We start from the raw sequence: 14,677 nt of genomic DNA, 5'->3' as shown, positions 1-14,677 counted from the left end.
CACAGATCATAAACTGATGTCATATTCTAACCTACAACCTGAAATAAAACAAAGATCTATGAGCAAGGGTTCGCTGGCAATAAGGATTTGTATGCTAATGTTTGGGACGGCATTTTAAACACTACAGCTTTCTGGGCATGTGCAGTGCACTTATTAACCTGTCTTTGGCACATGCTCAGAGAGGACATTGCACACATTCAGCAACGTGTACAGCAGTACTAAAATGACTACAGCATTAAGGGAGGTTAATAACGCTTAGGGATGGGCATATTTACAGGTCATTAGGTCCACTAGTTTGGAGGAAGCGATGTCCCACCCAACTAGTCCTGGGTCATTAGCATACAGTGATTGGTAATGTAAAGTTTGGTTTGGCACAAATATAAAGGTTTGCCTGGGACAACAAGGACATTATTGGAATGCAGAGAGAACTCTAGAGTGCTATGGTGGTAGTTTGGGAGGCTTGAGGGACCCAACAAGTTCTTTAGAACTGCTCTCACTCCTCCCTGATTCAGATCAATAAGATAACTATGCAATCTAGCAGTGACAGAACACCAAAACACAACACGTAATACAGCTTCCTGTAGAGTAGGCGAAAAGCAGAAGATCATTGCTTGAAACCACATTACTGTCAGGGCAGAGTCCCCACCTTTCAGAAGAACTGGGTGCATCCCTTTAAATATGGGAAAAAAAAAAAAAAAATTTAAAAAATATTGAGGGATTAGAAATGTGACATCCCACAGTGTACAGAGAATCTATGTATATCATGTCAAAACTCTTTCACAGTATGGGATTTGTTTTTTTAGCATTGTAGAGTAAGTTCATAGTGAGTTTTTGGAGCAGAAACTTTCCAATCAAAACTGATGGTGTTTAAAACCCTTGTGGTCTTTAGTGTTTCTACATAAAAAAAATAAAAAAATCATTGTGAACATACCTTAATGCAGATTTTGCAAGAAAACCCCCTAAAGCACCACCCCAGCATTCTTCTTCATTTCTGCACTGGAGTGGTGAAACTCATCCAAGTTGCCTGACCCTATAATTATACTTACCAGCCAGTCTTCAGCTCTTCCCGGAAACGATCTGGTCCCACAACGCCATCGTGTGATGGCAACTTTTGACTGACCAGAAGTCAGAAGTAATGGTCGCCATCACTCAATGTAAGTGTATGAGAGCTCCATTTTGCCTCTCAAAGACTTACATTGAGTTGTGATTCACGGATCATCCGGCACACACTGGAGCCATCCGGCAGATGACAACCGGCTGATAACAGCGGTTGGTGAGTATACGACTACAGGCAGGGAACTAGATTAGTAACACCACTCCAGCACTGCAATATAAAACAAACAGTGGAGTGGTGCTTTATTAAACCCGAACTTATGACTCTAGCCAACAATTTGTTAATATTGTTTACGTTTGCTTCAGGATGTTGGCAATTTTCCTGTACAACGGGAAGTGTTGCCATGTCCTTCTAATTTTATACCTCAAACTAAAGGCATGTATGCTAAATCTTGATTGCAGATATCCATTTTGCAGTTTCTGAGAAATCCAGGGTTGAAATCACATGCAAATGAGCTGAAAGCGCAAATCCCGATACACTTGTCTTGCGGTGTGATGAGAACCTTACTGCACATGCACTGCCCCGGGCACCGATGCCACTGGAGAGACATCTGGAAAGGGAAAGCAGGCTAGTGAAGCAATAGTGACCTGCCAATCAGGCACAAGAGGCGGGCAGCAGACTGCTAATAAGGAGGAAGGCCAGATATCCAGCTCTGAAACTGAATGCCAATGAGCCGCAAACACTTTGGGGTGCAACATTGTATTCCATTTGAGCACTGGACTTCACAAAAACTGCAAAACAGATTTCTACCACCAAAGTATGGATTTCATCCGCATGAAAGCCCCTTTACATACATGCCTCAGGTATAAAGTCCTCATTATTATTTATTTATATAGCGCCATTAATTCCATGGTGCTGTACATGAGAAGGGGGGTTGCATACAATGGTGGGTTTATTATGTCTTAGGTAGAAATCCACTAGAAGGTTATGTTTGTACAATGGATTGTGAGCATGAAACAAAAAAAAAAAAGTGTGAAAGAGAATCTATGGCAGAAATTCAATAAAAGCCTTAGATAACCAAGTTTCACAAGCCACAGATCCACGAGCAGAGTAAAACAAATCAGTGGGGCCAATCCTTGTTTAGCATTGGACAACTCACACATGCAGAATGCTCTGTCATCAAAATCAATGTATGGGGGGAAAAAAAGGATGTTTCCATATATTTAGTGTGTACACTCATCTACTAATCTAGAAGCTGTCTACTTCACTGCTTTACAAGGAAGTGAAACTATTGGAGAGTATGTAAATGTCTAACAGGAAGTCTAACCACAAGAGGTTATGTGCTTACTTCTCTCTACCAGCATGGTGTAGGTGGATCTCTTGGGGTTAAGGGGTGCTTGTCTCCTTGTGGGGACCGCCAGCTGCTGTAGGGGTCTTAGGGCTCACTCACACACTGATATTTCACATACTAGCGCTATCCTTTTTATAACAGATGGCACTTTTTCCTATGTTCATCTATGGGGCTGTTCACGTCAGATTTTTTCCTCGGACCTAGTGGTTCATGCAAAATTGCAAAGACTTCTCCAATACTGATCTGAGTGTCAGATCAAAATCAGCAATGCAAGTCTATGGGTCAGTGAAACTATCTGACAGCATTTGGACGCCGTCAGTGCTGTCCATTTTTCACTGACTGATAGGATAAGAGAAGGAGGATAAGTAAGAGAAGGTGGAGAAACTATTCTTTTTCTCCTCAGTGCAAAAATACTGATGAAACTCAGTTTGCTTTTTTTATGTATATGAAAAAAACGGACTGAAGTGTGAATGAAGCCTTATGCCAGGTTCCCACGATGCCGCATTTTTAACAATTAGCTAACTAAGGTTACTTGTGGGGTTTTTTACCTGCATTTTAGTGCATTATATCGATTGTCTTTTTTCAGTATGTCATGTTTTAGAAATAACTACTTTTATTTTTGAAATTCACTGCTTAATGACCTGCTTAGCTTGGAAAAAAACTTTATATGGTTGTTTTTTTTTTTTTGCATAAACTCAATAAATATGAATATGCATTTTTTTAATATATGTGGACTTTCCCATGGGGGAAATCTGCAAATAAAATGCCTATTTACAGAAAATATTGATTTAAAATCATTACACAGCACACATACAAAAAAAAAAAAAAAAAATCACAGTGGGCATGAGATTTTTCTAAATCCCATACATGTTGCTGAAAATGTGATATGATACTAAGAAAATACACAGAAGAAAAAAACAACCACATACTTATAGGGGGAGCTTGCCCTTACAGGAGAAACAATCTGTGAAAGAGGTATCCAAATTACCTATTCTAAAGGAACACCTCCGTGCCACTTATTAGCGGTCATCGCACCCACCTCCCAAGATCTCCATCATAGGTCTCCCAGCCAATCGGTGCCCTGCTCTGCAGTGCTAATGGGCAAGAACTCTGAAGCATGTCTGCAGATCGTTAGCTTTATATTTTGGGATAGACTCTGGTTTCCCTAACATCCTCAGTCACACAGTAAGGCCGGGGTCACACTTGCGAGTGCAATGCGAGAAACTCGCCTCAATACCTGGCACTGCCACCGGCACTCAATACCAGAGTGAGCAGCTGCATGTATTTCTATGCAGCCGCACACTCCAGTCCCGAGTGCCGGCGGCAGTGCCAGGTATTGAGGAGAGAGACTTGCGCGAGATTCTCGAATTGCGCTCGCAAGTGTGACCCCGGCCTAAACCTCATATTTGACACTGCCTAATAGGGTAGCTAACTCCAATTGATGGCACTAGAATTTTGATCTGGAAGAGAGAGAATTTGCATAACATTTTAAAGGAGTATTGCCTGGCCTGTTAGACTAGCTATAGGTTGGGGGTCTCCACAAGTGATCAGCCTTCACCCTTCTGCAGGAAATCAAATTTACAAACCTTACAACAAAAAAGGAGTCAGTCTGCAAGGAACCTGCAAAACTTCTAAGTGCTAGGTAAGTGACTTGAAACCCAGCACAATTAAACCTATCTTTACGCTTTTATTATTAACATCACTGTGTAATTGACATTTTAAGTTCTCATATAAAGGGAATTTGTCAGCAGGTTTTTGCCATTCAACTTGTTAATCTGAGAAAAGCATAATGTAAGGGCAGAGATTCTGATTCCAAGGATGTCACTTAAGGGCCTGTCACACTTAGCGATATCGCTAGCAATATCGCTATAACGTCATTGGTTTTTGTGACGTTATAGCGATATCGCTATGTCTGATACTAACCTCCGACAGCTCCCCCGCTGGTTATCGCTGATCGGGCGAGAGCGTCATGGGCCGCTTCTCGTCGTCAGCTTCCTGCTGGGCTTCCTGCTGTGACGACGAGCAACGCGTGGACGCGGGCGGCAGGACGTCAGGATCGCCTCGTCTGACAGGTAAGTAGCGACCCCCGACCCCTGCTATGTCGCTGGTGAGATCTGCCTGTGTGGCAGCTCACTAGCGACCACTTAGCGATGTACCAGCGACCCTGACCACGTCATATCGCTGGTCGGGATCGCTGGTACATCGCTAAGGGTCAGCCACCACCTTCTTTGACCACTTCACCACCTGACTACTCCATTTCCTTTCCACTGATATCCCCACTATCATTTTGGGCGACTTCAACATCCCCATTGACACTTCCCTCTCAGCTGCCACTAAACTTCTATCTCTCACTTCCTCCTTCGGCTTCACTCAATGGTCTTCTGCAGCCACTCACAAAGATGGCCACACACTAGACCTCATCTTCACCCGCCTCTGCTCCCTATCTAGCCTCTCTAACTCACCTCTTCCTCTCTCTGACCACAACCTACTTACATTCTCTTCCCTCTCCTCCTCAGGTCCACAATCCCCACCTCAAAAACTCGCACACCCTCGCAGAAATCTTCAACACCTCGATCTACACTCACTGTCTGAATCCCTCCTCCCTCTTACAGTCATAAGTTCCCTACACAATGCGGATGCCGCTGCCGCTCTATATAACACCACAATAGCTGTAGCTTTGGAATCAGTTGCCCCTCTCAAACATACCAAAACTCGCAAAATCAATAGACAGCCCTGGCACACCAGTCTGACCAAAGAACTGAGGCAGGCTTCCAGGGCTGCTGAGCGGAGATGGAAAAAATCCCACTCCAATGAGGACTTCATCACATTCAAACAGTCCCTCACTACTTTCAAGGCCACACTTGCTGCAGCAAAACAAACCTACTTCTCATATCCTGCCTGTCTCGCAACCCTAAACAGTTATTCAACACCTTCAATTCTCTCATCCAGCCCCTCCTCCCTCTCCACTCATCTCAGCGGAAGACTTTGCCTCATTTTTCAAGGAGATTGATGACATCAGAGACAGTTTTGGTCAACAACCCCCAGTGCCCTGCCCTCCTCCCCCAAAACCAACTTCTCCACCATTACAGAAGATCGACTCTCCACTCTACTCTCAAGATCACATCTCACTACCTGTGCACTTGACCCATTCCCATCCCACTTCATTCTAAACCTCACCACAGTCTTCATCCCAACCCTAACCCATCTCTTCAACCTATCACTAACAACTGGTGTTTTCCCCTCAAAATTTAAACGTGCCTCAATCATACCTATCCTCAAAAAGCCCTCTCTTGACCCATCCTCTGTATCTAGCTATCGCCCTATATCACGTCTCCCCAATGCCTCAAAACTACTGGAACAACACGTCCATCTTGAACTATCCTCCCACCTCTCTTCTTGCTCCCTCCTTGACCACTTGCAATCCGGCTTCCGGCCACACCACTCCACTGAAACTGCCCTAACTAAGGTCACCAATGACCTACTAGCCGCCAAGGCCAAGCGACACTACTCTGCCTTTGACACAGTGACGACACTACTCTGTCCTCCTCCTTCTGGACCTGTCCTCTGCCTTTGACACAGTGGACCATTCCCTATTACTACAGACCCTCTCATCTCTTGGTATCACAGACTTGGCCCTATCTTGGATTGTGTCATACCTAGCAGACCGGACATTCAGCGTCTCCCATTCGCACACCACCTCCACACCGCGCCCCCTATCCGTCGGAGTCCCGCAAGGTTCAGTCCTAGGGCCCCTGCTCTTCTCCGTTTACACCTTCGGCCTCGGACAGCTCATAGAATCTCATGGCTTTCAGTATCATCTCTATGCTGATGACATACAGATCTACATCTCTGGACCAGATATCACCTCCCTACTAAACAGAATCCCTCAATGTCTGTCTGATATTTCATCCTTCTTCTCTGCTAGATTTCTAAAACTTAATATGGACAAAACAGAATTAATCATCTTTCGCCAATCTCATGTGACCCCCCAACAGAACTATCCATTAAAGTAAACGGCTGCCCACTCTCTCCAGTCCCACAAGCTCGCTGCCTTGGGGTTATCCTTGACACTGATCTCTCCTTCAAACCACATATTCAAGCCCTTTCCGCTTCCTGCCGACTTCAACTCAAAAATATTTCACGCATCCGTACTTTCGTCAACCAAGAATCTGCAAAAACCCTAGTCCATGCCCTAATCATCTCCCACCTTGACTACTGCAGCCTCCAGCTCTGTGGCCTCCCCTCTAACACTCTCGCACCCCTCCAATCTATTCTTAACTCTGCTGCCCGACTAATCCACCTGTCTCCCCGCTATTCCCCGGCCTCTCCCCTCTGTCAATCCCTGCACTGACTCCCCATTACCCAAAGACTCCAGTTCAAAACCCTAACCATGACATACAAAGCCATCCACAACCTGAGTCCTCCGTACACATCTGTGACCTAGTCTCCCGGTACTTACCTGCGCGAAACCTCCGATCCTCACAAGATCTCCTTCTGTACTTCCCTCTTATCTCCTCTTCCCACAATTGCATACAAGATATCTCCAGCGCATCCCCTCTACTCTGGAAATAACACAACATATCAGACTCTCGCCTACCATGGAAACCTTCAAAAAGAACTTGAAGACCTACCTCTTCCGACAAGCCTACAACTTGCAGTAACCACCGATCCACCAAACCGCTGTACGACCAGCTCTACCCTCGCCTACTGTATCCTCACCCATCCCGTTGTAGATTGTGAGCCCTCGCGGGCAGGGTCCTCTGTCATCCTGTACCAGTTGTGACTTGTATTGTTTAAGATTACTGTACTTGTATGTATTATGTATACCCCTCCTCACTTGTAAAGCGCCATGGCATAAATGGCGCTATAATAAATAAATAATAAATAATAATAATAATAATAAGTGTGACAGTACCTTTACTCAGCAGCTTGTTGTAATTTCAATACAATCAGCGTTTTATTAACAGGAGATTATAATTGCTGGACTAGGTGTCACATGCAAGCCAGTCCAGCTAATCTGACTAACCCTGCCCCATCACTGATTAGCAGCTTTCTGACTATGTACAGAGGAAGATGCCAATCAGTGGTGTGGTCGGGGGTTAGGGTTATCACAGCTCTGCATTCTGACCACTGCTACATCTACAGCAGAGAAGACAGGGATTCTATCAAAAATGCATCAAGCATCCCAGTAAGTGATACATCACTGGAATCAGGCAGATCTCAGATTCTATAGCAAAAACCTGCTGACAGATTTCCTTACACACTACATGATTATTGTGAATGAGTGTCTCTAGGAACACTTGTTTCACAATAATTGTGCAGTCTAAGCAGGCTGCCAATCACCCGACAAACAAGCAAAATGTTTGTTCTTCAGGTTAAATGATGCTTTGGTTTGGCAGCCGTTTTAGGCTGTGTGCACACGCTGCGGATTTTGCTGCGGTTCCGCAGCGGTTTTGGCCGCTGCGGACCCGCAGCAGTTTTTGCTGCGGTGTACAGTACCATGATTCCCTATGGGAATCAAAAACCACAGTGCAGACGGTGCGGAATTTTCCGCGCGGATTATCTGCGGTTTTCAATCCGCAGAAAGAATTGACATGTCAATTCTTTCTGCGGATTCTCCTGCGGTTTGCCATCTCTTCCATTGAGGAGATGAAAAACCGCAGGGCAAAACCGCAGAGCAATCCGCAGGTCTTTTGACCTGCGGTTTCACCTGCGGATTTTACAAAATCCGCGCGGATGAATCCGCACATAATCCGCAGCGTGTGCACACAGCCTAAGGGCAGTTTCACACGTCAGTGTCTCCGCTTCGTGTAGTGACAGCTTTCTCACGTACCGGAGACACTGACACACGTAGACACATTTGAATGAATGTGTCTATGCAGATGTTAGCGTGTTTTCACAGACCGTGTGTCCGTGTGCAAAACACGTTGACATGTCCGTTTTTGTGCAACAGCACGGCTCACACGGACCCATACAAGTCAATGTGTCCGTGTAAACACGTACCGCACACAGATGCTGTCCGTGTGCGTTTTTAAAAGTCAAAGGGTTAACATTGAAAATAATTTTTCAAAAACACGGACATACGGATAGCACACGGACGGCATACGTATGCACACGGACAGCTCCGGTACCGGAATTATCTGGACGTGTGAAACTGCCATAACACTAAGCATCATGTAGCGTAAATGCACTCGAGTGAAGCACTAGTGATCCCGAAAACATCCCCCTCTGTGATGGCTATAGCATTCTCCCAACTAAACACTACAGGTATCACACAGGAGATCACGGGAAGGGGTGAGGGCACTTCAGTGTTAAGAGCTGCCCAGAGGGCATTCCTGCGCCAGGGACCAATTGCAGAAGCACTCACCTGATTCTATCTCATGATGAGAATAAACAATATAACCAAACCTTTGTGTATGGAGGTCCAAGTCTCCTAAGAAACACTGTCTGCAGGGTCAGACCTGTGTGCCAGTAATCCCTGGGAATGCGGCTTGTTATTGAGGCATTAGGGCTGATGCATCCCCGCAGACCTCTACAGACAGGTATATAGGCGCTAAACTATCGCCCCAAATTGGGGAGGTGTCAATCATGTGGTCACCAAATAAAGACTTCAAAGTGTTTCAAATGATTTTACTAGAGGGGGAAACCATGGGTGCTGACATACTGGTTTTTAGAAAGCAGAACAAGCCCAAGCAATGTGCACTAACAGGTTTTTAACACATATGCTCCTTTATTTAACCTCTGAACACAATATTTACAGCTCAATGATAGAAAGTACTAAATATACTACTGCATATTGCTATAGTACAGATGTACGGATTATACTTTATACACCGGATTACTGTCTAGAGCTGCATTCAGAAATCCTCAGGCTTCACAGCTGAAATCTTCCGCTACTCCTCATGGGGTCGGCCACTACACAAAGCTCCCTATCGGAAAGTGTGGCCCCCGTTTACCAATTCCTACCTACCACCGTTCACATCTGGATGGTCTGATTTAGAGACAGCTGACCGGATTTGGTGAAGACAAGTCAGCAGAGCCGAGACTGGCAACTACAGGGTAGGAAATGGGTTAAAATAAAAATGATGACATCACCTGCATATATTTAAGAGGATAAGGCTATGTTCACACGTTGCATTTTTGATGCGTTTTTTCACACAGGCATAACATAGCTCTCTTGGCAGCAAGAAACTTGCTGTAAAAAAAAGCAGGTTTTGCTTAGTTTTAGTTGCGTTTTTGGTATGTTTTTTCATGGTACATTTGTCTTGTTCATGCTGATAAAGTTTAGTGTACAAAAAAATTAATCTGATTCAACTTCATCAGGTTTTGGCACCAAAAACGCAAAACCTGATACCTGCGTCTTTTTCAGCGGCTTTTGCACTACTCATTGCTTTCAGTGGGTGACAAACACTTAACGAAGGGATATGCTGAATTCTGCAAAAACCAAGGTTTTGCACAAAATACTGAGGGGAAAAAAATAAGCTGCGAGCATGAGATTTCTGAAGTTTCATAGACTTTGCTGGTACTGTGAACCACAGATGAAAATTTGCATTTAAAAAAGCTGAAAAAAGGTCTAATGTAAACATAGCCCAAAGGTTCTGTGCAGGCGCCTGTGGATGGGACTCATGCTTTTTGTGGTTTGTGTTGGGTTCTTTCCCCAAGGCATTTTAGTCATGTGTTTCATTGTTTATTTTACATATTTTCTGTGCCCGCAATAGCCGTGGGTGGAATCGCGATCCACCTGCGGCTATTAACCCGATAAATGCCGCCATCAAACGCTGACAGCGGCATTTAACTCGTGCTTCCGGCAATCATGCTGGAATTCCGCGCACAGGTGACCCCTGTCACATGATCGCAAGTCACCGATTCATAGGCATGACAACCAGAGGTCTCCTGGAGACCTCTATGGTTGTCATTGCCAGCTTGCTGTGAGCGCTACCCGGTGGACGGCGCTCATAGCAAGTGAGTAAAGGTACCGTTAGGCTAAGTGCACACGTACCGGAACTCTCGCGGAAATTACCGCGAGAATTCCGGAATTCCAGTCCACGGGAAAATCGCATTTTAAATTCCAGCGATTTTCCCGCGGAAAAACTAGCATTTTGCAAGCGTATTTAGCTTGGTCACACTCGTCAAACATAGTGTTTGACGAGTGTGACCAACTTTTTACTACTGAGGCCGCCTACGCAGCATCAGTAGTAAAAGATAAAATGTAAAAAAAATTAAAAATAGTGTTATTCTTACCCTCCGACGTCCCGCGCATCCGTTCCCAGTAATCCTTTGCGAAAATGCCCGCGATGACGTCAGTTCTCGCGGGATCGCGACGTCTCGCGGTAATTCGCGATGACGTCGCGCGAATGACCGCGAGACTTCGCGATCCCGCGAGAACGGACACCATCGCGGGCATTTTCGCAAAGGACTACTGGGAACGGGAGCGTGAAGAGAAGCGGAAAGACTGCGCGGGACGTCGGAGGGTGAGAATAACAATATTTTTTATTTTTAAATTCTATTTTTTACAGGGGTATGGTACCCAAAGCCCGGAGGACAGTCTCCTCTCCTCCGGACCGTGGGTACCATCCGCAATTGTTCTGCTTACTTTCCGCATGTTGTGCACAGCCACATGCGGGAAGTAAGCGGAACAATGCATTCCTATGGGTGCGGGATCGCCGCGATTCCGCAAATTAATGAGCATGCTGCGGTTTTTACCGCGAAGCGATTCCGCCGCGGTAAAAACCGCAGCATTAGCACAGCATTGCAGAATCCCATAGGAATGCATGGGATGCTTATTTTTCGCGTTTTCGCGGCAAAATCGCGCGGTTAAAACAGCCGCGGAAACGCGAAAAAAACGCCACGTGTGAACTCAGCCTTACACTACGCAGCGCATCAGCGATCCGACCTGGTAAGGATTGCTGGTGCGTCGCTACATGGTCGCTAGTAAGCGGTCACACAGACAGATCTACTCAATGACGCAGCAACGATCCGGCAATCCGTATAACGACCTCAGCGGTCGTTGGTACCTTGTCACACAGCAGCTATTCTGACGACTCCCGCCTGCGTCCCCGAGTTCTGCGTCGCCAACAAGGTCGCTTGTTGGCGTCAAACACAGCGATGCGCGCTGGCCAGCGGGACACCAGCGATAACATAAAATGGCCCAGGACATTCGAGCACGATCAGCGACATCGCAGCGGAGGCCCGGTCGCCGTTATGTGTCACACGTAGCGAGATCGCTGTCGAGGTTGCTGTCGCGTCACAAAATCTGTGACGTTTCAGCGATCTTGCTATGAGAGACGGGGCCTTAATTCTACTACATAGAGGAGATATGACCATCGCCTCTATGTCCCATGGAGACCATTGATGCATGCCATAAGTTAAAAAAAAAAAAAAAAAAGTTTTTTTAAAAATATGACAAAATATATAAAAGTTCAAATTACCCCCCCTTTCGCCCCATTCAAAATAAATTATAAATAAAACCAAACATGCACATATTTGGTATCACCACGTTCAGAATCGCCCGATCAATTAACAATAAAAGGATTAACTTGATTGTTAAACGGCGTAGTAGGAAAAAAAGTCAAAACACCAGAATTTCTTTTTATGGTCACCACGACATTGCCAATAATGGGCGATCAAAAGATCGCATCTGCATTAAAGATGTCAGCTCAGTGTGCAAAAAAAATTAAGCCCTCACCTAACCCCAGATCACGAAAAATGGAGACGCTGCGGGTAGCGGAAAATGGCGCATTTTTTTTTTTACAAAGTTTGGATTTGTTTTTCCTTACTTAATGACCTGGAGAAACATAATGGCAGGTCAGTTTTAGCATTTAGTGAACCTAGTAAAAAAGTGCTTGTGGAATATGTCGGCACTATAAAAATAAAATTCATTATTAATATTAAAAGTTAAAAAACAAGTGTGGGACTGCACTTTTATTTCCCCGCTTTCTAGTACACGACATAACTAATGGTATCGTGCAAAAGTACAACTCGTCCCGCAAAAAACGAGCCCTCACACGGCCATATTAACGGAAAAATGAAAAAGTTATGGCTCTGGGAAGAAGGGGAGCGAAAAGTGAAAACGCAAACCCGAAAAAAGCTCCGGTCATGAAGGGGTTAAGGGGCCCTGCTGCCACAGACTGCACCTTTCTCCTCACAGAAAAGGCGGGACAGGGAAATGTAACATGAACCAATCAGAGTCTACATTTCAGAGCTCAACCCGCTGTACGCACATGAGAGCTGCATCCTGATTGGTCGCTGTGAAGTGTTTAGATGTCTAAAACTTCACATAGCTGACACTTCGGAAACAATATGGAAAGAGACAACAATAACGACCGGCAAGCCATGTCACGTGACGATGTCGCGAAGCTGCGGCTTATGGCAGTGGGATTTGTTCTGTGCGGTGTCGCAGCATATGGAGCCGCCGGCCCTACGGAGAGAGCGCACTATTGTTGTCTCGCACATGCAGCCAGTCAGGCGCTTCATGGACGTCACCTTAATGTTGCATCAGTGTGCCGAGGACACTAAGGAGTGAGGACTCAAAGCCGATGTCACCGGCGACCCCTGAGGACCCCCGACACAAACACATGGTCATTTACCGCTGTGGCGGCGACAGGCCCCAGGGACCCCCACGCGTGGTGTTTACATGGACCGCACTCCTCCGCCCGCTGCTCGGTTACTGTCACTTCCAGTGACGTCTCTGCAAAATATCTGCGCTGGGAGAGGACCAGAGGCAGCTGGAAGGGCAGGGGCGGGGAATGCGAGTGTGGGATGGCGGGAGTTGTAGTTTACTGGTAGGACGTTCAATGACCGAAAAGACGTGTAATAAACTACATTTCCCAGAAGGCATAGCGGGCAAGACCAAGTTGTCAACAAAGAGGCCAGGCCTAGAGGTGGGGACGCCGGGCCGGCATTGTTACCATAGCGACCGGAGTGCACGCACATTGCACAGCGCGCTAGAGGCGAGTGAGGGCAGCAGTGCGGAGGTCTGGAGGGGTCACACGGGGGGATTCCTGGCTTGTGCGCTGCGGAGGTAAGGTCAGGGGGCCGCTCATTTCTGGTACAGCAGGTTTCTAGCGTATGAGCTACGTCCAGCACAATATTGGCTATCTCATAAAGAAATGCGCCCTCTATCGGCGGTGCAGGAAAGAGCTTCTGGCCTGTTCACTTCAATGGGGGACACTTCCCTGCAAATCTGACCGAACTGTCCAGGGAGGCTCCAATGGTGTGAATCGAGCCCAAGCTACATAATCTATATACACATGAATAGCCCACTGCTTTATCATGGATGTAGGATAGGTCACCAATGTCCGATCAGTCGGTCCGACACCCGTCATCGCCGATGGTCAGCTGGTCTCCGTGTCGGCAGCCGTGAATACTCGCTCAAATGCGGAGCTGCTCCGTCCACTAATGGTGGTATGGCGGATGTGCAGTACCCAGCCGCGGCCACTATCGGAGGATGGCGCACCAAGTACAGCAGATCGGCGGGGGAGACCGGTGTCAGACAAGGATCGGTCATCAGTGGTAAAGTAGGGGACGTCCTCTAACATTGGAAAAGCTGTGGAATTCTGGAAGTGACAGGATGGGTAGACATGTTAATGATATGCAAACTATGAAAAAAAAGTTATTCTAAGCGATTTTTAAAAAGGAATGTATCAGAAAGTTGCCTATTGTATATCAATCAGAGATTTTTTTGTTAATGTATTTTTTTTTTTTTTTTAAACTCCTGACAAGTTTTTTTCATGTCAGGCTATTATCTCCTTAGTAACAGCTAATTTTGACCTTAGTAACCAGGCCACGCGGACCACTGTCACTTTATGAGGTTATAACTGGAACGCTTCAACGGATCCCGCTGATTCTGAGATCTTGTTTTTGGGAGTTATTGTACTTCATGGTAGTGGTACATTTTGGTCGATATGACTTGCGTTTATGTATGAAAAAATAAAAAAAAATTGCAATTTTCAAACTTTACATTTTTATGCCCTTAAAGGGAATCTGTCACCACATTTGACCTATCTAAACGTTAATATGGACATACAGGTTATAGGCTGCTGGAAAACATCCTGCCTGTGTGGCTCATAGGCAGGGTCAGACTGGCCTGGCAGGATAACCATGAAATCATGGTGGGCCATTGCTGAGAGAGACATCTTCAGTCCCTGACCGCTCCTGCTGTCAGCACAGCGGATAGCCGGAAGCCCTGTGAGGACTGAGCTGTGGCTGCTTCACTCTCCGGCTCCTCTTCTCATGCTGTGTGTAGTCTTTTTCAACGGAACCTGTCACCTGGT

General features: G+C 45.9%; 1 protein-coding gene across 2 annotated transcripts in view; it reads right to left on the bottom strand.

The window, feature by feature from the left end:
* CCPG1 (cell cycle progression 1) overlaps window positions 1-13,142 on the bottom strand; it is a 64,457-nt gene extending 51,315 nt beyond the window's left edge. For both annotated transcript variants that reach the window (XM_073587020.1, XM_073587021.1), the window contains exon 1: window positions 12,992-13,142. The gene's annotated coding sequence lies outside the window, so the exon portion shown is untranslated. The remainder of the gene's footprint in view (window positions 1-12,991) is intronic.
* Between the last annotated feature and the right edge of the window lie 1,535 nt (window positions 13,143-14,677).

The sequence above is a fragment of the Dendrobates tinctorius genome, unplaced genomic scaffold (genome assembly GCF_039654945.1).
Source record: "Dendrobates tinctorius isolate UK_male_01 unplaced genomic scaffold, ASM3965494v1 ptg000097l, whole genome shotgun sequence".
Classification (NCBI taxonomy): domain Eukaryota; kingdom Metazoa; phylum Chordata; class Amphibia; order Anura; family Dendrobatidae; genus Dendrobates; species Dendrobates tinctorius.
The sequence above is the reverse complement of the archived record's forward strand: the minus strand, read 5'-3'. Positions and strand labels throughout refer to the sequence as shown.